Below are 22,980 nucleotides of genomic sequence, written 5' to 3'. Positions count from 1 at the left end.
CCACTGGGAAGACCCTATCTATGGAGAGGGTACACAGCCACAGTGGCCGAGGCAGAGCAGATCTCTGACAAGGGGAAACACAGGGTTCACCTGAGGGGAAACCGAAGAGTGGAAATGCATCATACGGGATTACCGAGGGGGGAATCACCACGTATGGAGCACTGAAGGCAGGCAGGACCACAGAGAGATCCCAAGAGGGAATCAGGCACAGTCTAGGGGGATTCAATCTCCTCGCCCCTTTGAGGAACCTGGTGATCAGGTCGTGCTGTCGAGAGGGTCTCCCATCCAGTGTGAAGGTCCTGCCTCAGGGGAATGCACCAGGGAGGGGCTACTGCCAGGAGCATCAGGTCTGAAAACCAAGTCCGGTTGGGCCAGTATGGCGCAACCATCAGGACTTGTTGCCCATCCTCCCTGACTTTGCACAACATCTATGCAATAAGGCTCACTGGGGGAAACACGTATTTGCACAGCCCCTGAGGCCAGCTGTGCACCAAGGCATCCGTGCTGAGGGGAGCCTCGGACAGGGAGTACCAAAGGGGGCAGTGAGAGGACTCTCGGGAGGCAAACAGGTCCACCTATGCCTCTCCGAATCTCTCCCAAACCAGCTGGACTGTGCGGGGGTGGAGTCTCCACTCTCCACGGAGCATTACCTGCCGTGAGAGCACGTCTGCTGCACAGTTGAGGAGGCCCGGGAGGTGAGTGGCTCGCAGAGACTTCAGCGTCTGCTGACTCCAAAGGAGGAGGCGGCGGGCGAGTTGCGACATGTGACATGAGCGTACCCCGCCCCCTGGCAGTTTATGTACACCACAGTCACTGTGTTGTCCGTCCAGACCAACACGTGCTTGCCCTGAATCAATGGCCGAAGCCTCCGCAGGGCCAGCGATACTGCCAGTAACTCTAGGCAGTTGATGTGCCATTGCAGGCAGGGCCCTGTCCAGAGCCCCGATATTACCTGCCTGTTGCACACAGCGCCCCAGCCCAAATTCGAGGCATCTGTCATGACCACGACGCACCTCGAGACCTGCTCTAAGGGAATCCCTGCCCGTAGAAATGGCAGGTCTGACCAAGGACTGAAATTTTGACGGCACTGAGGTGTGATAGTCACGCGCTGGGTGCCGTGGCGCCACGCTCACCTCGGGACTTGAGTCTGTAGCCAGTGCTGGAGCGGTCTCATATGCATCAACTCGAGGGGTAGTACTGCCGCCGAGGATGCCATATATCCCAGGTGGCGGAGCCGGGGCCGGCACCACAGGAGGACTGCCCTGGCGAGAGGCAGACGGGGCGCGGGACTTTGGAGGCCTATAGGCGGCCAAGCCGTGCTGCGGCAGGATGTGTTTGATGTCCTCTGTTTGCTTCTTCACCGTCGAGAACTGGTGGGTGAAATCCTCAACAGTGTCGCCAAAGAGCCCCCCTTGGGAGAAGGCCGCATCGAGAAAACGGACCTTCTCGGCGTCACGCATCTCCGCAAGGTTGAGCCACAGGTGCCACTCTTGGACCACCAAGGTGGACATCGTCTGGCCCAGGGTGCGCGCTGTGACTTTCATTGCCTGTAGAGCGAGGTCGGTCATGGTATGTAGTTCCTGCATAAGCCCTGGGTCGGTCCTACTCTTGTGCAGATCTTTGAGTGCCTTGGCCTGGTGGACCTGCAGGATGGCCATGGCGTGCAGGGTGGAAGCGGCCTGACCTGTGGCATTGTAAGCCTTCGCCACGAATGATGAAGAAAACTTACACGCCTAGGAAGGGAGCCATGGTCAGTTCCTCCAGGTGGCTGCGCCCTGCAGGCATAAATGCACCGCAATGGCGCGCTCTACCTGGGGAAGCTCGACATATCCCTTAACCCCTCCACTATCGAGGGTAGTTAGGGTGGACGAGCCGTCAAAGCATGTACGGGCAGAGAAAGGTGCCTTCCACAAATTTGCGAGCTCCTCGTGCACTTCCGGGAAGAAGGGAACCCAGAAACCAATCATCTAGCCGCGAGCGCTCAGGGCAGGGTGGAGGGTTCCACTCTAGCCCGATGTTCGCGGCCGACCCGGGCAAGCACGGCTGCCAACTCAGCATCTGCCTCATCCTGAGCTCTACTGCCCGAGAGCTCAGAAGATTCGTCTGCTTCCGAAAGCAGAAGCCTACCCTCCGATGCTGCAACCGATAACTCATCCTAGTCATGAGCCCCGAACGAGATATTAAATCCACCCTGAGGCAGACCGCCTACCTCGCTCGTGAACTCTACCGGGCAGAATGAGTGTGCTGGGGGCTGGGAGGTCTGCGGGGATTGGGCCGGCGGAAACACTACCATATCCACATCCAGATCGCCCTCTGCGCTCGGCGATGCAACCGCCTGAGTTTCAACCCAGGACGGACCGGGTCGGGAAGCAGCCGTGGTGGCTCTCTGCTTCACGAAGAAGGAAGAGAGCCGCAACCACAAAGCACTCATGACAGATCTCATGGCCATCCGGTGGGGAGAGATAACAGCCGCACCCAGTAGCACAAAGGCGAAGGACATCTTTAAAAAGACACCAATCATTTGTGCGAGCTCTTTTAGAGAAAATATATTCTTTTGGAATATACTCTTTTAACACCTGTGGACTCAGCCGCCAAAGCACCCAGGGGAAGCACAACACTCGACTGTGTGAGGATAACCGCTGATATGTGCCGTAAATTCCAGCAGCAGAAGATAAGGTGACGGGATGAACACACACACATGCGCTCAGCTCCGAAGAACAAGTCTGAATGAGTGGTGCACGCCATCTCCTTTTATACCCTTATGTCCGGGGCGGAGAGTGGCATGCAAATTCCACTCGCCAATTTTCATTGGCCTTTTCTGAATAAAGCAAAGGTGATTGGGGCTCTGAAGAGTGAACCCCTAGTGTCACTACATCGACACAATGTCGAGTGAGTGACAGACAGGGAACTATAGGTACATACCTACGTGGACATTGTAATAATTGTGCTAATGTATTAAAAAACAACTTTGAGCCTAAGTAGCAGTCTTCATTTTCTATTCCTATTTTTGATTGTTTAGTATGTTTTTAAGCGTTTGAATTACAGGGACACTAGGGATGTCCTCATAAACCACATTTAAAACATAATATCCATGTAATTACTAGTGTGTAACCTAAAAAAAAATTCCTCATAAACCACAAAAAACAACTCTCTCTCTCTCTCTCTCTCTCTCTCTCTCTCACACACACACACACACACACACACACACACACATACACACACGCACACACACTATATTGTAGTGTAATGTGCAAATACCACAAACTAATGTTACAAAGAAACATTAGATTATTTGTACATTTATCTAATGGGATATTTTTGTACAACCTGATTGCCGATGGAAGAAAGCATTTCCTTTATGCAGTCTTGCGGAATGTACTCTCATGTCTCAGTTCTGTGTCATACTGTATGGGGCGTGCATTCACATTACAGAATTCAGTCTGTGTTCTTTTTTCTGCAGTTGTCTACAGTGCCTCAACAGAGACTCAATTAAGCAAGTCAGTCATCCAGAGACAATAAAATATTAGAAGACATAACACTGAATAGTCCATTAGAATTTGGGGCTGTACTGTAGGCTTATTTGTCATGCTGCATCTTACACTGAAGCTGAAAAAGAGAAAACAAATACATTAAATTATAATTTTGAAATGAATTGCTTTAACAAGCCACAAGTTATATTTTATTGCATTCCTTTTAAACATTTGTTGGTAAAAAATAAAATAAGAAAGCACTCACCTGAAGTGAAGGAGTAATCACTCTGTGAGTTCCTTGAACTTGGCCCTTAACAAGAATGAAGAAGTTACTCTTAATAAAGTTAAAGCATCACGCAACTACAGTTAACTCTAAATTATCTTTCTTGTCAAGTTCTGATGAGAATTTATTTTGTTTCATTACTGCTCTATATCAGTATCTGATAAAACAGGAGCAGATTGCTTTTCTCAAGGCATATCTACATTTATTATTATTTTATTTTTTACAGAACATATACCAGAAGCATGTCTCTTCCTCCATATAATAAATGCAGTTATGATGAAAACACACAATAACACCACCACACTGATAACCACAGAATGATTGGATGATCCCAGGTCAGATTTTCGAGATCTGAAATTGAGATGAAACAAAAGACATCAATGAGAAATAATAATAATAATAAAAAAAAAAACTTTCAAGATTTTGGCTGTATTGACTTAAATAGTCATAGAAATATCACTGACAGATTAGCACCATTACAAGTAACTGTTAAAGTTTACAAAAAAAAAAAGTAAATGTTCATTTGATGTCCATATATTTAAGGGGGTATTTACACTTCAGTATCAGATCATGGAAAGTCTAAGTATAAATGTCCTCCAAGACACATTTGAGTCCAATCAGAGGTGGTTTGAAATGCAAATAAGATGTGACCCGGCCAACTGTAAATGAATCTGGTAGTTCAGGCCACATACATAAACTGTACTCCTCCAGAACTACGTCAGCATTTGGAAATTTGGGAGCCCAAAATTTGACAAAGAAAATGCAGCATATAAAACCTGTTGCCTTTAGTACTGCAATTGTTGAAGCACTTTTATCCAGCTCCTGTTTTAGTATTTATGAGCCACATCTAGTGCACCAAAATTTCTATGTTTGGCTTTACTATCCTCCATGGAAGTCAATGGCGTTATATTTGCATATAGTGCATAAATAGTCTATCGGATTTACACTGATGAGCCATTATGACCACCTACCTAATATGATGTTGGTCCTCCGCATGCCACCAACACAGCACCAACCTGCCAAGGCATGGACTCTACAAGACCCCTGAAGATGTCCTGTGGTATCTGGCACCAAGATATTAGCAGCAGATCCTTCAAGTCCTGTAAGTTGCGAGGTGGAGCCGCCATGGATCGGAGTTGTTGGTCCAGCACATCCCACAGATGCTCAGTTGAATTGAGATCTGGGGAATTTGGAGGCCAGGGCAACACTTTGAACTCCTCATCATGTTCCTCAAACCATTCCCAAACAATGTGTGCAGTGTGGCAGGGCACATTATCCTGTTGAAAGAGGCCAATGCCATCAGGGAATATCATTGCCATGAAGGGGTGTACCTGGTCTGCAATGATGTTTAATAGGTTGCATGTGTCAAATTGACATTCACATGAATAGCAGGACCCAGGGTTTCCCAGCAGAACATTGCCCAGAGCATCACACTTCCTCCATTGGCTTGTCGTCTTCCCACAGTGCATCCTGGTGCCATCACTTCCCCAGGTAAACGGTGCACACATACACGGCCATCCACGTGATGTAAAAGAAAACGGGACTCATTGGACCAGGCGACCTTCTTCCACTGCTCCAAGGTCCAGTTCTGATGCTCGCATGCCCATTGTAGGGGCTTTCGACGGTGGGCAGGGGTAATCATGGGAACTCTGAATGATCTGCGGCTACGCAGCCCCATACACAGCAGGGTGCGATGCAATGTGTGTTGTGACACAATCCTCCCCTAACCATCATTAAAATTTTCTGTGACTTGTGCCACAGTAGGTCTTTTGTCATTTTGGACCAGACAGGATAGCCTTCATTGCCCTAATGCATCGACAAGGCTTTGGCACCCAACACCCTGTCGCCGGCTTGTGGTTTGTCTCTTCTCGGACCACTGTCGGTAGGTACTCACCACTGCTGACCAGGAGCACCCCACAAGCCTTGCCGTTTCAGAGATGCTCTAACCCAGTCATCTGGCCATTACAATTTGGCCCTTGTCAAAGTTGCTCAGGTCTACACTCATGCCCATTTCTTCTGCATTCAACACGTTGACTACGAGAACTGATTGTTCGCTTACCATCTAATCTACCCAGACCTTGTAGCCTTGTTAGGAGATGATCAGTGTTATTTGCTTCACCTGTGAGTGGTCATACTGTTTTGGCTCATCGGTGTATATCCGGATTTGAGGGAACAACATTTGCGGAAACATTTATGTAGCGAAGTGTAAATGAAATGTGCATATCCAATCGGATAGCAATCCGATCAATTAAGATGCATGAAAGTGTAAATAGGCCCTAAAGCCTCTTTTGTTTGATTGTTTGTTAGGTTTTCTTTACCAAATTTTATGTCCAGTTTGTTGTCCAGGCTAAGGTGGTTCATTGCGCAGCTGTAGTTATTTCCTTTATGTAGTTCCTCCTCACTGATTACCAAATTCTTTCTCATCTGGTAAGTTTCATCTCCATTAGGGAGAACCTCTCCTCCTGTGATCTGATCATCATCTACAGGTATACCATCTCTGAACAGGGTCAGGTTAATGAGACGGGGGTAAAAACCTGTTGCCAAGCAGGTGATTTGGACTCTTTGAGACTCTGTGAGTATCTTCTTAAAGAGTCTGACTCTCGGTTTCACTACAGAGAAGGATAATAGAAACAAAGCAGTCTTTCAGTTCCAAACCCATTTGACTTTCTCCCTCTTTCACCAATATTTTGTATTTTGAGTGAACTATCCCTTTAACTCCAAGTTGCTACACGGGCATTGTCCCAGTAGTAAAATGTACTGTAACTTTGGATAAAAGTGTATCTTTTGAATTAATAATTAGGCATTTAATTTTAATAATACACAAGCATTAGGTATGTCCTTTCAGCATTGTTGTCATTTTTTTGTTTAAATACAGTAATCATAGTGGTTAAATGCTTCATGATTCTCTCACCTTTTCTCATTACATTGTTCTTTTTCATGTACAGGTCTCCCTGCAATATTTTAATGCAAACAGGATGATAAACATTTTTATACAAAAACTTCATATGAAGCCATTTTATCTAATCCCATATTCTCCATAGTAATCTAATCTGGAAATTAGTTTTTTCCACATCAAAGATGAACTCCTCTTTATTTTGTCCATTGAAAGCATCCCATGTCTGGAGTACACCTGGCTTATCATTGTTCAACAATTCACAACCAGCAAGTCTCTGATGGATATGTAAACCTTCAAAAGGGCAAAATACAATAAAAAAAAGACTGGTTAGCCATTCCAACATAATACCAAAGTATAATAAAAGGTTTACAAAAACTTCAACCACTGTTTAAAGGAGATTACATCTATAACATTTTTCATTTATTATGGTTTCAGAGTAGAATTGTTTTTTTTCAGCTCAAAATTTTTTTGTAAGTCATCAATATAAATAGGTGATTTAGAAAAATATCAGTAAGGCAACTTTTAACTTTGTAAAATTTCGAATGTATCATTTTTATAATCACTGTCACTAGATTAGCATGCAGATTCCCCCGATAGTTCGGCTTCCAAGCAGCTTACAGTATACAGCAAAAAGCAATTATCAGTCATATAATGAATATTTCGGATTATTCCAGTGATGATGGTTATATTTATAGTAAAATATTTTGTGTGGTTAATATGTAGGAAAGCTCCTACCATCTGTGAGATTTAGGTGATCCTTAAAATGCTCGACCTTTCATGCTGTTATACATGTCACAAAATATAAAACCAGCATCACTTTTCTCTTTATCATAGTGTGTTGAATCATTATGACTGTGATGGGCAGCTTGCCATATGATGGAGTCATAGTACAACACTTGTAGATCATCCAGCATTACTACAGCACTGAACTCAGGAAATGGTGTCGGTCCGATTATATATGTTGCAAAAGCAGTCAGTGAATGAGAGCCTGTGGGAAATAGTAACAAATGTAACACACAATGTTAGTATGGTGTCATACAAGACGTCATTTAATACTAAGTGTTAACAAGAAGCATATGTGTTTTCACATTTCATAATACATTAAAGGAATAGTACACCCAAAAATGAAAATTCTCTCATCATTTACCCTCATGCCATCCCAGATGTGTATGACTTTCTTTCTTCTGCTGAACACAAATGAGGATTTTTAGAAGAATATTTCAGCTCTGTAGGTCCTCACAGTGCAAGTGAATTGTGACCAAAACTTTGAAGCTCAAAAAAGCACATACAGGCAGCATAAAAGTAATCCATACGACTCCAGTGGTTTAATCCATGACTACGTTTACATGGACACCAAAAAGCAGCTTATTTAGAGAAATCAGCTTATTGCGAGAAAGCAGCGTTCCAGTTTACAATTTACTATATAAGCGGCATACTCGTTACTTCCGTATATAGGCTCATCAGTATAAGCAGATTTCTCCGCAGCAACATAATTGTTCTACAACTAGGGATGTAACGGTTTACATCCCCGTGCCATTCAAACACACGCACACCAAAACACATATGCTTACACTCAAACAGATGAAAACATCAGTCATAGACTCAGTAGAAGCATTTTAAAGTGGCCAATTCAGAAAATTTTACCTTTTCAAAGTACTTTATGCAACCAGTTTAAATATTCTGTCCATCATAACATTATTTTTCTAACAAATTCCACGTTTCATCACACTCGTAGTAAAATCATTCAGTCAGTGAAACGAATAATTAATGCACAGCATAGAGAGGTCAGATATCAGAAATATCCACAGATAGACAGTCTCTAACGTTAATGTATGAATAGAATACAACAGGCATACTTTTTTAGTCACAGACAAAAAGCTGTTTATTTGTATACAGCATAGAGTTACAAAGCATAGCGATCTGGGCCCTGTTCTTCGTACGTTGATTAGGGAGTTATCTGGATTTCATAGTTGATGTTTTGACCTGATCCTGGATTGTTACATTCTTTGAAGAACATCTCGGAGTTGCTGTCATGGCAACAGGTCCGTAAGCTCAAAACTGCTCGGAAGCAGGCTTATTTAACATAAACAGGATTAGATCATGCCTTTATCCACAATATTCTGAATGAGTCCATTGTATTTCGCAAGGTGGGCAGAATTTCCGGTTGCCTAGTGGAAGTGCGATTGGTTGCCGTTTTGTGTGTAGCCGGTCACTGCTTGCTTGCGTGTCATGCGGTTAAATTCTTGCTTTTTAAATGTTGTAAGATGTTTTAAATATTTTCCGGATGATGTGTGCAGTTAATGGTTATCCTAATAATCAAGCGAAACTAAAGTTTTATTTAAAACAGCAATGTTATGATCAGAAACCACTCGCAAAGCGCTCCAGTCCCAGATGCTGCTTCTTCCATCGGCTGCCTACAGAAGGATTGACTTAGGAACATCTGTTTGAAAGAGCTTTGGAATAATCTGTTTGTGTGCTCTTTTCACTTTATTGGCAAGAAGTCAACAGCGGGTATTACTTATTATATCCACCGTTACGGTCCAGCTACGATAGACTCCAGAAAGAGAGTGCAAGGAATTACATAAATGATGCATTATTGTGCTAACAGGTGTGTGTACATGTGCTGAAAGTTCATTAGACATTTTGAGAGTTTGTTCATTTCTATTTAGCATCTTTTTTTGTGTATGCTCCACATGTTTTGAAATGGCATTATTACTGAGTATAAAAAGGAACAGTGTTTTTCCTGAACTTTCTGTGAGTAGTGACAAAGTTTTCAACTGTTTTCATGCTGTGATGCTAAATGCATAAATTCTACAGTGGAAGACCATAATTATTAGATGAGACGTACAGTAGTGAGATGTTTTATCACATTTTAAATTAACTGTATTCTGATTTTCCACTTTCCTTCATTTTTCCTGCCTGCAATTCACTTTCTTATGAGTGTCTTTGTAGAATGTGCTTGTCTTCCCTTGAGGGGAAAAGGTGATTTGGAAAATCGTGTGGACATTAATTCAGTATAAATAAAAATGTATTTGTACAGCTAGTGATTTTAATAATACATACTGTTTTATAGTTGCTTTACAGAGAACATTGAACTTTTGTGTATAATGTTTATAATGTATGTCAAAATACAGTAAATATGTTTATTTTTTTGTGCATGCAGTTTTTTTTTTTGTACAGTACAGTTTCAGTTGTTCAGTCAACACTATAATATTTCATGTAGGCTATAGCATTTAGATATGGATATTATGTATGTAAACTAACAATTATGAATCGAGATTGAGCTTCCTACATATTCATCTCCAACAAAATAATTTTATTTTATCTGAAAAACAGCAGCATGACAGTATCATCGCCTGAGTCCTTTAATACACGAGCATCCTGCTGTCTGGACCTCCCCTGTATCTGCAGTATAACTCAAATGCTTCTATTTGTGATATTTGGCCATCATCCTCAAACCCATAATCATTAACAGATACGATATTGCCTCGCTATAATTCTGTGATCATTTGTTCTCAAGTTTCTGTCATTTTTAATGCTACATTAGTACATAACATAACAATTGTTTACACTTAACAGGAAGTTCCGCCCACATTGTCCACAAAGCATAATGGGACACAGGAATATTGTGGATAAGCAGAAGTGATACTGGAAGTCTGTCACAGCCACTGTGTTATTCTTATGAGAGCACCCTTTTGAAGTAGATACAATGATAATTTAGTATACTTGTGATTTGAATAATAGTATATAAAATAATAATAGTAATAGTGTAGATGATAATAGGTAAACCCAATTTTGCTCATTTAGAGGTACCACTTTAGTCAGAGGGAGTAATGTACTTCATTAATTTTTATGAGTCTTAAATCTGGTTTAAAAAAAAAAAAAATTGTGCATTAAATTCAAGGAAGTCTGTCTGCACTGATCTTGGTTCTTAGCGCCCTCTACAGCTCAAGAGATGCAAAGATTTAAATGAAAGTGCGACGTCTTCATTGTGCCATTAGGAACATGTACATCTTGACTTATATAATAATAATAATAATAATAAAACCTTTCATAATTTAGTTTTTTTCGGCCATGTAAGAACGCAGACTTTTAAAGAGAGCTGTATGCCCTCACGCATTTGTGATAAATACATTGAAATAATAATAATAAGAAAATTACAAGTCAGGATATTCAATTAAAATCATTTAACATCTGTGGCATTAAATTAACTTTTTTTAAATAAAAATGATTGTTGCAAATTAAAAGTGCAATTAAAAATACATTTACAGCTACACATTTCATTTATTCTCAACTCTTCTGTCTTTTCTCTTTATTTCAGCTGCTTGGCTGTTTCCTTACTTTCTGTTTGGCCGGGGTGAACATTAATGTTGACAGCTCTCTGTGAATTAATTTATAAAGAAATATCTAGTAGTATAAATGTAACTACTGTATAGGTCTATATATTTTATGTATATATTAACAGTATATACAAATAACAAATACCTTATATACGTGCATATCAATAAATAAATACATGTAATGATTTGTATGATAACGTCTCGGTTACGAACCTTGGTTCCCTGAGGGGAACGAGACGCTGCGAATGATCACTATGGGACAGTGTCTTGTGGTCTAAAGCCCTTATACAATCACTCCAATTTATTGGCTGATGGCGCTTAAGCGACGTCCCCTTGTGAGATAATTATGTATTTGCTCTGAAATGTCTTAAAAGTGATTTTTTAAAGTGTTAAATATAATTAGATTATTTTTAATTATAACTTTATTATATACTGTGGCATGGCATGCAAACAAAGTGGTAACCCATTCAAATAATCACTTAATCACGTAATATGCATCACATTTCTTTCCAAGATTCAATGCCATAAACTGCAAGCTTGGTAAATTTTAAACAAAACTTTGTTACCTGATGAACTGATAAAAACCCGTGCTCTCCTGTCTCACAAGAGATTCTGGTGCAGTAAAGTTAGTTTTATATTTGACATTCGTGACAATACCCATTAAACTGTCCGTACCTATCACATTTTCAAGCTAAACCAACTTGGGAATGCATGAATAGGTTTTTTTTTTTTTTTTTTTTGCCTAGCACAAATCTGAATTTTAAAAAGGAGAATTGTTTTCATATCAATTTTATTAGCCCTATAAATCAATGAAACAATTTAACCATTTGACATTATGACATCACAACAAATATGAATTGTGTTAAAAATATCCCTTTCACGACACAATGATCTGTTTGTGGAATTTACATTCTATATGTTTTCAAATAAATATAGTAGTGTAAATGTTTGTAATATTCTAATTCCATTAAACTCAGTGACCGTTTGACCTAGAGACATGAAACCAACTGCAAAACACTCAGAATATTAGTCTTTATATGGTACAAGGCTTGTTTTTAGGAGTACATGTTCAGTACTTTTTATACAGATTCAATTATCCCTATAAATCTATTACATAATTGAGTGAAAGTAAAAAAGTATTCACATTAAATTGTACTTAAGTATTAAAAAAGTAAAAAGTAACTTTTTGTCCCTAGCTAGAAGGAAATCAAGAGAGGAGATTGTGTGAGGGAGGATGATTCAAAACAAGCTTTGAAGAAAGTTAGTAATGTTGTTGGTTTTGTGGATCGCTTTCTGAGTTTTGCTACCAAACCTTGCTGTTGAGCAGATGGATGAATTCAATCAAATTCATAATTAATATTTACTCCAATTCCATTATTTTTATTATCATCATTATCGTCATTGTCATTGCTGGGTATTATTATAATTAATAGTTACCTAACAACAAAAACAATAATTCAGCAATAGAGAGTAGAAATTCATATATATGATTTAAATATCAGAATCAGTATCAGCTTTATTGCCAAGTATGCTTACACATACAAGGAATTTGTCTTGGTGACAGGAGCTTCCAGTGTACAACAATACAAAAACAATACAAAAACAGCAGCAAGACATAGATAATAATAAAAAATAAAAAATAATTATACACATATGTACAGACACACACATACATACATAAACACGTACACATGGGTAGTGCAAATCTAATACTATATGTTATGTTCAGTGCAAATACAAATCTGTTATGTACAGTGCAAATGTTTTTTTTGGGGGGGGGGGGTTTCAGAGGAATGAAATGGCAGAAGAGGTTGGATGTGCTGGATAAATATAAAAAAGACTAAGCTGTGTATTGCACATAGTTATTGCTCAATGGGGCAATTTAACTATTCATGAGATGGATAGCCTGAGGGAAAAAAACTGTTCCTGTGCCTGATGGTTCTGGTGTTTAGAGCTCTGAAGCATTGACCAGAAGGCAACAGTTCAAAAAGGTAGTGGGCAGGATGAGTGGGGTCCAGAGTGATTTTTCCAGCCTTTTTCCTCACTCTGGAAGTGTATAGTTCTTGAAGGGTGGGCAGGGGGCAACCAATAATCCTCTCAGCAGTCCGAACTGTCCTTTGTAGTATTCTGATGTCTGATTTCGTAGCTGAACCAAACCAGACAGTTATTGAAGTGCAGAGGACAAACTCAATGACTGCTGAGTAAAACTGTATCAGCAGCGCCTGTGGCAGGTTGAATTTCCTCAGCTGGCGAAGGAAGTACAACCTCTGCTGGGCCTTTTTCACAATGGAGTCAATGTGGGCCTCCCACTTCAGGTCCTGTGAGATGGTAGTGCCCAGGAACCTGAATGACTCCACTGCTGTCACAGTGCTGTTTAGAATGGTGAGGGGGGGTTAGTGTTGGGGTGTTCCTCCTAAAGTCCACAATCATCTCAACCGTTTTGAGCGTGTTCAACTCAAGTTTGTTTTGACTGCACCAGACAGCCAGCTGTTCAACCTCCCTTCTGTATGCAGACTCATCGTCATCTTGGATGAGGCCAATGACAGTGGTGTCATCTGCAAACTTCAGGAGCTTGACAGAGGGGTCCTTGGCGATGCAGTCTTTGGTGTAGAGGGAGAAGAGTAGTGGGGAGAGCACACATCCCTGGGGAGACTGTACAGGTGCTAGAAGTGAGTTTCCCCTGTCTCACAAGCTGCTGCCTGTCCATCAGAAAGCTGGTAATCCACTGACAGATAGACATGGGAACAGAGAGTTGGTGTAATTTATTCTGGAGTATAGCTGGGATGATGGTGTTGAAAGCCGAACTGAAGTCCACAAAAAGGATCCTTGCATATGTCCCTGGTCTGTCCAGATGTTGCAGGATATGATGCAATCCCATGTTAACTGCATCATCCACAGACCTATTTGCTCAATAAGCAAATTTAAGGGGATCTAGAAAGGGTCCAGTGATGTTCTTCAGGTGGGCCAACACCAGTCTCTCAAATGATTTCATGACCACAAACGTCAGGGCGAGAGGTCTGTAGTCATTAAGTCCTGTGATTTTTGGTTTCTTTGGGACAAGAATAATGATTGAGTGTTTGAAGCAGCATGGGACTTCACACTGCTCCAGTGATCTATTGAAGATCTGTGTGAAGATGGGGGCCAGCTGGTTAGCACAGGATCGAAGACACGATGGTGAGACGCCATCTGGGTCTGAAGCTTTCCTCGTCTTTTGTTTCCGAAAGACGCGGCTCACATCATCTTCACAGATCTTGAGTGCAGCTTGAGTAGCAGGAGGGGGGAGGAGGGGGGTTGCAGGAGGTGTTGGTGTTTGTGTGAAGTGAAGGTCAGAGTGGGTGTGGGGTGTGAGATTAGGCCTTTCAAATCTGCAGTAAAACACATTCAGGTCGTCAGCCAGTTGTTGGTTCCCTACAAGGTTGGGGGTAGGAGTCCTGTAGTTTGTGAGTTGTTTCATGCCACTCCACACTGATGAAGGGTCATTAGCTAAAAACTTGTTTTTCAGCTTCTCAGAGTATCTTCTTTTAGCCACTCTGATTTTCTTGTTCAGTGTGTTCCTGGCCTGATTGTACAAGACTTTATCCCCACCCTTGTAAGCATCCTCTTTGGCCTGAGGAAGCTGCCTGAGCTCTGCTGTAAACCACGGTTTGTCATTGTTGAACTTTAGATAAGTCCTAGTAGAAATACACATATGCTCACAGAAACTGATATATGATGTAACAGTATCTGTGAGTTCATCCAGGTCTGTGGCTGCAGCCTCAAACACACTCCAATCCGTGCAGTCGAAGCAGGCTTGTAGTTCCCACTCTGCTTCATTGGTCCATCTCTTTATAGTTTAACGGCTTACAGTTAATAAAGAGCGCTTCCAAATTAGGACAGCACATCCTCTTTAACGTTGTTACATCTGTACACCAACTTTCACTGATATAAAAGCATGTTCCACCGCCTCTCGTTTTCCTCGTTAACTCCGCGATGCGATCCGCTCTGAACAGCTGGAAGCCCGGCAGATGTAACGCGCTGTCCGGAATGGCTTCACTCAGCCAGGTTTCTGTGAAGCACAAGGCAGCAGAGGTTGAAAAGTCCTTGTTTGTGCGGGTGAGGAGATGTAGTTCATCCTTTTTGTTAGGAAGAGAGCAGAGATTCGCTAAGTGAATACTCGGCAGCGCTGTTCGAAATCTGTGCCGACGGAGTTTGACCAGCGCACCGGCTCGTCTCTCTCGCCAGCAGAGCAGCGCCTCCAACTAAAATGTCTAGCAAAATGTCTGAATATTTGAAAACCAGGAAAAGATTGTCTGGTATATGCTGTCGAATGTTCAGCAGCTCGTCTCTGTTAAAACTGACTGGAAAAAGATTACTAAACACAGGACAAACAAACAAAAACAACAAAAAAAACTGAGGAGCTCCACACCGTGGCAGCGCCATCATGATGATAAGATGAAGGGAAGTGTAGAAATAAATGACATGTACACATTTAATTACAAAAGCCTTTTGTTTATATATATATATATATATATATATATATATATATATATATATATATATATTTGCTATGTGAATGATAATTTTTGATTTCATAACTTAATTAATATTGACAGAATGGAATAGCCCAGGCCAGATTCTTTCAGATCTGAATTTGTGTTGAGGTTATAGTTTTCTCAGCTAATTTTTCAAATACACATAATGTAAGAGGCTATATGGAACCTACCAATCAAGTATTCAATAATTTATTTAAAAGTTATTATGCATGTGTAGTGATATGGAGTTACAGGGCAGCAATACAAAAGGAAGGCACTGCTATCTTGAACAAAATTGTGTCCTGCCTCGTGACTTATTTGATGCTGTTTTGTGAAACTGGAGATTCTTTGTTGTAATTGGTGCATTATCACTTGAATTCTGCCATTCCCCGCCCTTGACAACCATTGTCGCCACCATCATCAAATGAGGGAATTTATGACAGTGAGTGGAGAGAGAGAGTCACCAAGGGGCAGTTCTAGTGGAGGGGGTCAGGGGCCCCTGACAGAAGCCTGGCCCCCCCATGTGCCCGCCCACATACAGACCCCCCCCCCCATTTATTTTATTTAATGTCCTGTTAAATAAAGAATTGTCCTGTAATTAAGGGAAAAAATTGCATTCCGTATGAAATCCATACGCAATGCCATTTGTCCCATATTTTAGCATCACACACCAAAACTGCTGAGAATGTTTCACAAATCGAGAGAAATGGACCTGAAACACATACAAAATCAAAATCAATCAAATCAAATCACTTTATTGTCACACAGCCATATACACAAGTGCAATGGTGTGTGAAATTCTTGGGTGCAGTTCCGATCAACATAGCAGTCGTGACAGTGATGAGACATATACCAATTTACAATAACATCAAATTAACACAACACAATTTAAACATCTGTTATACATAATTACACTCAACTTAAAACATCAAATTAACACAACACAATTTAAACATCTGTTATACATAATTACACAACTTAAAACATCAAATTAACACAACACAATTTAAACATCTGTTATACATAATTACACAACTTAAAACATCAAATTAACACAACACAATTTAAACATCTGTTATACACATAATTACACTCAACAATATACAAATAATAACATACACTGTACAGTATACAATATGCTGTTTTTGTTTTTTTTTTTTTTTTTTTTTGTTTTTTACTATATAGATACTATATAGATACACATTATTCAATAAAAATTAAAAATTAAAATATATATATATAATATATATATGTATATATATATATATATATATATATATATATATAGAATGTACAGTATTGTACTGTATTGACATTCAGGCTGTCGGTTGATAGTCAGTTGTTAAGAGAGACATAATATAATAACAGTAATATAATTTATGACAGTCCGGTGTGAGATAAAAGAGTAATAAAGGGCAGGGCTGATGTATTTTGATCGTGGGAGATCAAGAGTTCAGAAGTCTGATTGCTTGGGGGAAGAAGCTATCATGGAGTCGGCTGGTGCAGGTCCTGATGCTGCGATACCGCCTACCTGATGGTAGCAGTGAGAACAGCCCATGGCTCGGGTGGCTGGAGTCTCTGATGATCCTCCAAGCTTTTTTCACACACCGCCTTGTATATATTTCCTGGAGGGAGGGAAGCTCACCTCCGATGATGTGTTTGGCAGTTCGCACCACCCTTTGCAGTGCTTTGCGGTTGTGGGCGGTGCTATTGCCGTACCAGGCGGAGATACAGCCAGTCAGGATGCTCTCCACAGTGCAGGTGTAGAACCGTGTGAGGATGTGCGGTGCATTCCAAACTTCCTCAGCCGTCTCAGGAAGAAGAGGCGCTGATGAGCCTTCTTCACAACGACTTCAGTGTGGATGGACCATGTGAGTTCCTCAGTGATGTGGACACCCAGGAACTTGAAGCTGCTGACTCTCTCCACTGGTGCTCCATTGATGGTGATGGGACTGTGTTCTCTGTCTTTTCTTCTGAAGTCCACCACAAGCTCCTTTGTCTTACTGACGTTGAGGGAGAGGTTGTGCTCCTGACACCAGTGTGTCAGAGTGTGCACCTCCTCTCTGTAGGCTGTTTCATCATTGTCAGTGATCAGACCTACCACCGTCGTGTCATCAGCAAACTTAATGATGGCATTGGAGTTATGTGTTGCCACACAGTCATGTGTGTACAGGGAATACAGTAGTGGGCTGAGAACACAGCCCTGCGGGGCTCCAGTGTTGAGGGTCAGTGATGAGGAGATGTTGTTGCCCATTCTAACCACCTGGCGTCTGCTTGACAGGAAGTCCAGGATCCAGCTGCACAGCGAGCTGTTTAAGCCCAGAACCCGGAGTTTCACATCAAGCTTTGAGGGCACTATGGTGTTGAATGCTGAGCTGTAGTCTACAAACAGCATTCTCACATAAGTGTTCTTTTTTCCAGGTGGGAGAGAGCAGTGTGTATTGTAGATGCAATGGCATCATCAGTGGAGCGGTTGTTGCGGTAAGCAAACTGCAGCGGGTCAAGAATGAGTGGCAAGACAGAGCAGATGTAATCTCTGATTAGTCTCTCAAAGCATTTGCTGATGATGGGGGTCAGAGCAACAGGACGCCAGTCATTTAAACAAGTTATTTTTGATTGTTTTGGAACAGGCACAATGTTTTAAAGCATGTGGGGACTACAGACAAAGAGAGGGAAAGGTTGAAAATGTCCGTAAAAACACCAGCCAGCTGGTTCGCGCACGCTCTGATGACGCGGCCCGGAATGCCGTCTGGACCCGCGGCTTTGCGGATATTCACCCGTCGGAAGGATCGGGTTACATCCGCTACAGAGACGGAGAGTGAACTAACCTCTGTAGCTTCGGCCGTGAGAGCTCTCTCCGCGAGGGCGGTGTTATTTCCCTCGAAACGAACATAAAAAGTATTTAGCTCATCCGGTAGAGAGGCAGCGGTGTTCATGGCGGAGTTTTTATTCCCTTTAAAGTCCGTGATGATGTTAATTCCCTGCCACATGCTTCTAGAGTTGGTGGTGTTAAACTGTCCTTCAATCTTGCTCCTGTACTGGCGTTTTGCTGTTTTGATAGTTTTTCGGAGGGCATAACTGGCTTGTTTATGCTCCTCCGCGTTCCCGGAATTAAAAGCGGAGGTCCGCACATTAAGTGCCGCGCGAACATCGCTATTGATCCACGGCTTCTGATTCGGAAAGATTCGTACAGTTCTGGTCGGAATCACTTCCTCTACGCACGTTCTGATGAAACACATTACGCTATCAGCGTAAAGCTCGATGTCGTCATCAGAGGCGGACCGGAACATCTCCCAGTCTGTGCGATCAAAACAGTCTTGTAGCGTAGAGTCTGATTGGTCCGACCAGCACTGGATCGTTCTGAGGGTGGGTGCTTCCTGTTTCAATTTCTGCCTGTAAGCGGGCAGAAGCAGAATGGAAGAGTGGTCCGATTTGCCAAATGGTGGGCGGGGGAGGGATTTGTAGCCATCCCGGAACGGAGAGTAGCAATGGTCCAAAACCCGGTCCCCTCGTGTGTTGAAACTAATGTGCTGGTGATATTTTGGTGCGGCTGATTTTAAACTGGCTTTATTAAAGTCCCCGGTCACAATGAACACGGCCTCAGGGTGCGCGGTTTCCTGCTCACTTATACTCCCATACAGTTCCTTGAGTGCCCGGTCTGTGTCGGCTTGTGGGGGGATGTACACAGCTGTGATAATGACCGCTGTGAATTCCCTCGGTAGCCAGAATGGTCGACACAGAAGCATAAGAAATTCCAGATCAGGAGAACAGAAAGACTTGATGGAATGTACGTTCCTCTGATCACACCAGGATTTGTTGATCATAAAACATACACCACCTCCTCTAGTTTTACCTGAGAGGTCTTTCGCTCTGTCCGCTCAGAGCATGGAGAACCCCGCGGGTTCAATGGCTGAGTCTGAAATCTCCGCAGACATCCAAGTTTCTGTTAGGCACGTATAGAGAGCTGTGGAACTACACACCTTTCGAGTGAGTTGTGTGAGATATCGGATGTTGCTTTACACGGATGCTAGACAGAAACAGCTGGGGGAAAGATCAGTGACAATCAGCGCATGTCTTCTGTCATGTTTTCTGTCAGAAGCAAGATAATTTTGTCAAAATCATATAGCATTCGAGTGCATGTTAATTGTTTCCCACCATTGGGATTTTAAAATACCAGTAAATGCACCTATTCTTGACATGTCACTACATTTTATTGCATATGTCAGAGCTTACTCTGGAAGAGAGAGAGAGAGAGGTAAGAAAAACTGCATTACTGCATTAATTCAAAATAAAAGTACAGTAGTACAGATTTAGTTAAAACACTTAACATGATTTTCTTACATTTCCCTTATGATAAACACTATTTACTGACAAAACAACAGCACTAATCCAAGGAGAAATACACTATTTTCATGTTATGCCTTTTCTCTCTCTTTCTCTCTTCTTCCTGGTCGTTGTATTAAAGCATTTTTCATTTTAAGTTTAGTAGGGGACGTTCACACTGAATGCATTATTGAGTCTGTCCGACTTTTTATAATGTTTCACACTTCTGTGGGCTTAAAAGTTAAATTTAAAATAACTGAAATTCTTTTGCACTGTGTTATTTTCTCATGTCCCAAAATCTGCAAGTCAAACATCTTTGACAAAAATAAATGCTAAATCATTGGATTTCTATTTTTTCCCCACATACAGTTAAGAGTTTAGTATTCTCTTACTAACATGTATTCATTTGTGGTAAATGTGTCATTTTAACACTGATATTGGAGGTTTCTGTGTGTCCCTTGATTTATTGCGCACCCTGTTATGTCATGATACCATGACCTTTCATTGAAGATATATGTTAGGAAATTACATCACACACACTGGAGGTGTACATCAGCTATTCTGCAAAATTGCTTTGAGTTATTTGAAGTTTAAAACTCTATTGTTTTATTTATGTTTTCCTTTATTTTGTGGCATTAGTCATATGTGGTCAAGCATAACATATCCACCCTGTTAAGATATTAATATAATTAAAACATTTCAATATACAGTTTTTATGTTAACAGAAATAAAATCATAAATATTACTTTACAAATATGTTTCCTAGATATCAATCACAGACCATGTATTGGCTCATTTATCCACTGAATTTCCACACTGTTATTGTCCACCCTGTTGCTGCCCATTTAACTGTATTGACATCTGAATATTTTTGTAATTTAGCTTGAACAGCATGACTAATAAAATCTTTAATATGTCACTGTAATGATGAAACATGAAGAAACTTGTAAAAGTACATTTTATTTTTCAAAAGTTTCAAAGCCGGAATGTCACCAAATTGTATGAATGACCCATTTACGATATGTACAGAGTTGCAGTTCCACAGCTCTCTATACGTGTAACGTTTGTTGCTGGCACTGGCAATGACGAAGTGAAGAATCCAAGTGCAATTTTATTAACAAAAGTGAAATCCAAAAACCCTAACTACAAACGTGAAACATTAACATAAACATGAACTTGACAGGACTTGACTTAAACTTGACTTGACATAAACAAGAACTAAACTTTCAAAATAAAAGACATGAAATACATGAACCAACAGAATAAACATGACATGTCGACCATGTCGTGGGACGTTGGCTCGGCGGCGACCATGTCGTGGGACGCTGGCTCGGCGACCATGACGTGGGATGCTGGCTCATCGACCATGACGTGGAACTCCGGCTCGGCATCCGCCTCACCTACAGTGAACGTAGAACCAATAATCTGTAGGGCAAGGTCGATATACTGAGCCAGGCCGTAAGTACTCCGACCGCCAGGCATCAGGGAGGAAACTGGCTCACTCAGACCTGCCCTGAAAATGTCTTTGAAGTCCACCCGGCAGGCCAGAGCGCGAAAGTCCTCCACATAATCCTCCAGGGGACGACTCCCCTGACGTAGGCGTAGGAGTTGAACCACTGGGTTCATATTGTGTCGGTCAGGTATTCTGTAACGTTTGTTGCTGGCACTGGCAATGACGAAGACGATGACGATGAAGTGAAGAACCCAAGTGCAATTTTATTAACAAAAGTGAAATCCAAAAACCCTAACTACAAACGTGAAACATAAACATAAACATGAACTTGACTAGACTTGACTTAAACTTGACTTGACATAAACCTGACTTGACATAAACTTGACTTGACATAACAACGTTACAAACACAATACCTGACCAAGGACAATGGTAAACATGAGGGCCTAAATATATGGACAAGGGGTAAAAAAAGATGAGGGAACCAATGAACAGACAGAACTGATAACAAGATAATCAAACAATAAACCAATGAAAACAAGACACATGAACCTCAAATCAAATCACTTTTTTATTGTCACACAACCATCTGCACAAGTGCAACAGTGGGTGAAATTCTTGGGTGCAGTTCCGAGCAACATAGCAGTCATGACAGTGATGAGACATATACCAGTTTACAATAAACATCAGACTTACACAACACAATTTACATATCTAATATACACATAATTACACAACACAATAATAATATACAATGTACAGAATATAATACACACAATATAGAATACACATAAACAATATAGAATACACATACAGTAAAAATTGTATATAAAGTATATATAAAATATACAGTAGGTTGTGTTGTACTGTATTGACATTCAGGGTGTCAGTTGATAGTCAGTTGCTAGTGTGTTGTCAAGAGAGAATATAATTATGACAGTCCGGTGTGAGATAATAAGATTAATAAAGTGCAGTGCTGATGTATATTGATCGTGAGAGATCAAGAGTTCAAAAGTCTGATTGCTTGGGGGAAGAAGCTATCATGGATTCGGCTGGTGCAGGTCCTGATGCTGCGATACCGCCTGCCTGATGGTAGCAGTGAGAGCAGCCCATGGCTCGGGTGGCTGGAGTCTCTGATGATCCTCCAAGCTTTTTTCACACACCGCCTGGTACATATGTCCTGGAGGGAGGGAAGCTCACCTCCGATGATGTGTCTGGCACTTCATACCTCCCTTTGCAGGGCTTTGCGGTTGTGGGCGGTGCTATTGCCGTACCAGGCAGTGATGCAGCCAGTCAGGATGCTCTCTAAAGTGCTGGTGTAGAACCGTGTGAGGATGTGGTGGTTCATTCCAAACTTCCTCAGCTGTCTCAGGAAGAAGAGGCACTGATGTGCCTTCTTCACAACGGCCTCAGTGTGGACGGACCATGTGAGTTCCTCTGTGATGTGGACACCGAGGAACTTGAAGCTGCTGACTCTCTCCACCGGTGCTCCATTGATGGTGATGGGGCTGTGTTCTCTGTCTTTTCTCCTGAAGTCCACCACAAGCTCCTTGGTCTTGCTGACGTTGAGGGAGAGGTTATGCTCCTGACACCAGTGTGTCAGAGTGTGCACCTCCTCTCTGTAGGCTGTTTCATCATTGTCAGTGATCAGACCTACCACCATCGTATCATCAGTAAACTTAATGATGGCATTGGAGCTGTGTGT

General features: G+C 41.6%; 1 pseudogene; it reads right to left on the bottom strand.

Annotated features, from left to right (window-relative positions):
* Window positions 1-3,595: 3,595 nt before the first annotated feature.
* LOC127415409 (major histocompatibility complex class I-related gene protein-like) lies at window positions 3,596-8,666 on the bottom strand (annotated as a pseudogene).
* Between the last annotated feature and the right edge of the window lie 14,314 nt (window positions 8,667-22,980).

Source organism: Myxocyprinus asiaticus, chromosome 24 (assembly GCF_019703515.2).
Source record: "Myxocyprinus asiaticus isolate MX2 ecotype Aquarium Trade chromosome 24, UBuf_Myxa_2, whole genome shotgun sequence".
Classification (NCBI taxonomy): Eukaryota; Metazoa; Chordata; class Actinopteri; order Cypriniformes; family Catostomidae; genus Myxocyprinus; species Myxocyprinus asiaticus.
This window is presented reverse-complemented; position numbering and strand designations above follow the sequence as displayed.